We start from the raw sequence: 3,298 nt of genomic DNA, 5'->3' as shown, positions 1-3,298 counted from the left end.
TAACCCGTTCACAAACGTCTAGGATATTCTCTTGAAAGGAGAGGTAATTCCTCCATAAGGAAGTAGGTAACCGCACCAAACCTCTACCCTTATCCTTATTGTTCTTTACTAGATATGTATCCCAGTGATCTACCGAGGCGCCCTCGTGACAGGGGGGTTAACCGTTACAGGATTTCACAAGGATCGTCTCTACATGATACTTAGGGATACTGGCCAATCTTGTTGGTGCAATCATGCCCTGGAAGTTTCAATGTGTTGACAATTATTTAAGTTTAGGTTAATACGTTGGATCTAACATACATTGTGAGTTTGCAGGAGAAGTCCTTGTAGGTCGGAAGACCGGATGCAAGGCAAGAGAAGTCCAAGAAGGTCGAGGACCGGATTCTTGGAAAAAGAATCCTTGCATGTCAGAAGACCGGATGCAAGGCAAGAGAAGTCCAAAGAGGTAGAAGACCGGATTCTTAGCAAGAGAAGTTCCTGCAGGTCAGAAGGTTGGATGTATGTTACACAATTTATTAGAAATCGATTAGTAAATTGATTTAGACATGACTGTGAGGCAGAATGCCTCTGAATCGATCAGCCGATCGATTGTAAGAAATCCAATCGATTGGTCGATCGATCGAGAAGTTCCTGCGCGAAGCACAGAATGCTTCTGGATCGATCGACCGATCGATTGGGGTAAACCAATCGATCGAGCGATTGATTCAGGAAGTTTCTGTACGAAGCACAGAAGCCTCCTGAATCGATTAGCCGATCGATTAAAGTTACTCAATCGATCGACCGATCGATTCACAGAGTCCTGCGATTCTGTAATTTCACGAAGGTGTGTCTGAATCGATTCAAGGAGTGCACCAATCGATTCAAGTTCAAGTGAAGTAATCTACACCGTTGATCTTGACGCGATGATTTCCAACGGATACTTGTGAATCAATTCAAATGTAACTAGTTTTCACGACGTTTAAAACAGTGGAAGAAAAAGGAACAAAAGACATCTAACAAAAATTACTGTTCTATTGCTCTTACATCATCAATCTTGGAAGTGTTGAACATCTCTCAAGAGTTTTTGCAAAAGCTCTCCATCTCCCACGTTCTCTAGTTGCACGCCGCAAGGAAGAAGCATTTTCAAGCGTGTAATCCTTCCTTTCTTCTTCTTTGTGTTGGGTGTGATCTTTTCTCTTATAAAGGGAGAGTTGTAAGAGTTGTAAGGTTTCTCCACCTTCGGTGTTATTCCGAGAAGGAGAGGTTTGATAGTGAAAGGGTGACGGTGGTGTGGATCCTTGGACTAGTCACCTCCTTGAGGAGGTGGATACAAAGTAAATACAAATGTTAGCATTGCCTTCAAGTGTTCGCTGCGAAAAATCAAGTTGATCAAGAAAACGAAGTGAGCCATTCACCCCCCTCCCCTCTAGCTCAACCGATCCTAACAAATCTAACTTCCTGCAAGAGCATTGACATAGAGGATAGAAACTAAGCAATCTATGTAGTATCTCCTAGTATTATAATGAAATCGAAATCCTAGAATCCATATCCCAAAGCTCATTCCCTCCAAGATCGATTCTCTCTCTTCTCACTTTCATCTTCTCTTTCTCTTACTCTCCTTTCTCACCAATCTTAGGTTTGTCTAGATAACTTACTTTGCGATATCTCTAGTGCTTAATCAACAGTCCCTGTGGATTCGATATTTTTATTACTGACGACGAAACCGTACACTTGCGGTTGCGTAACAAGTTTTTGGCGTCGTTGTCGGGGATTGTTCGCATTAACATTAGTAGATTAGTAATTTAGCTAACCTAGACTTATGAATAGTTTTTGTTTTTCCATTTTAAATTGTAATTTGCTTTCCATATACATAATAAAAAAAAATCTGATTTTTTTTTCTAGCAATTTAAATTCTACATTTTGTTTCTTATTTTTCATATAGCATTTCATATCTTATCTTTAATTCTTTATTTTTATTTTTACTCATTTTATTTCGATGAGCACTAACATGTCGAGCAAGGCCTTAAGAGATTTCTCGACACCTATTTCTACAAGATTTATATCTCCCATTGTGCAGCCTCTTATTGAAGCAGAAAATTTCCAACTAGACCCAGAGTTAATTTCCATGATAAAAGGTCACAAATTCGGGGGAGAAGTATCAGAAAGTCCTTATCTGCATCTGGAGACATTTCTAGAGCTTTGTGATTTGGTGAATTGTGAAGGAGTATCAGCAGATGCAGTCTGGTTGATGGCGTTTCCTTTTAGTATCAAGGACAAAGCAAGGACTTGGTTATATTCTCTCCGTCCTCAAAGCGTCACAAGTTGGGAACAATTGGAGCAGCAATTTCTGAATCACTTTTTCCCTCCAAGTAGAACAATCTACATGAGGAGTTGCATCATGAATTTTGCTCAGGCACATGGAGAATCAATATTTGAAGCATGGGACAGATTCAAGAGTCTACAAAGACAGTGCCCTCATCATGGTTTAGAGAAATGACTGATTCTACACATATTCTATAGGGGAATTTCTTTTTCATATAAGTGTTTGTTAGATTCATCAACTGGAAGGTCTTTTATGGACAAGGGTATAGAAGAAGCTTATACATTAATTGATCAAGTGGCATTGAACCTCCATGGATGGTCGAGCAAAGGCTGGATAGAATCTCCCTTAGAAATTCAAGAAGTACAAGTCATATACACAAGAGAGCCTGTCAAACAAAATACAGTTCAACCACCCAAGAATGTCGAAATTCAGAAGTCACAGAATGAGGAGTTCAAACATTTGGGGGAAAAGATTAATAGCATAGTTTCAAAATGGTTCAAGGAAGACCTTCCTCCTACACAGACAAGATCTAGTGTAACTGATAATGATATTAAGTTGAGAAGTGGCAAGAAACATAAAGAACTTCTGAAGACAGACTTGTTTAGGATTGAGGAGAAGAACAATAGAAGACCTCAAGAACTCAGTTTCATTACTCCAAGAAGTTCCCAAAGGCCACAAGTACCTTTTCCTCAACGGTTGATGACACCAACACTAGATAAGCAAGTTGAACCTCCTCCACAATCTCAAAGAGAATATGGAAAGAAGGAAGTACATTTCCAAGACCTTCACTAAAAGTTCCTTTTCCACAAAGGCTAGTGAGGGTCAATGAAAACAAAGACTTTGACAGATTCTGTGACACCAATATGGTTGAGTGTAGATTTCTGGATGTATATGAAGATGAGGACTCTTCAGATGAGGATTGTGATGATAATGTTTCGGACAACAAGTTTTCAGATCTACCTTCTGGGTTTACAGGGTGTTATAAGGAAATTGAAT

At 39.4% G+C, this 3,298-nt stretch overlaps 1 non-coding gene across 1 annotated transcript; it reads right to left on the bottom strand.

The window, feature by feature from the left end:
* Window positions 1-2,360: 2,360 nt before the first annotated feature.
* On the bottom strand, window positions 2,361-2,466 carry LOC122007499. The gene has a single exon (XR_006118991.1). It is a non-coding gene; the product is annotated as a small nucleolar RNA R71 (small nucleolar RNA).
* Between the last annotated feature and the right edge of the window lie 832 nt (window positions 2,467-3,298).

This window comes from Zingiber officinale, chromosome 7B (assembly GCF_018446385.1).
Source record: "Zingiber officinale cultivar Zhangliang chromosome 7B, Zo_v1.1, whole genome shotgun sequence".
Lineage (NCBI taxonomy): Eukaryota > Viridiplantae > Streptophyta > Magnoliopsida > Zingiberales > Zingiberaceae > Zingiber > Zingiber officinale.
Note: the sequence above shows the minus strand (reverse complement) of the source record. Positions and strands in the feature narration are given on the sequence as shown.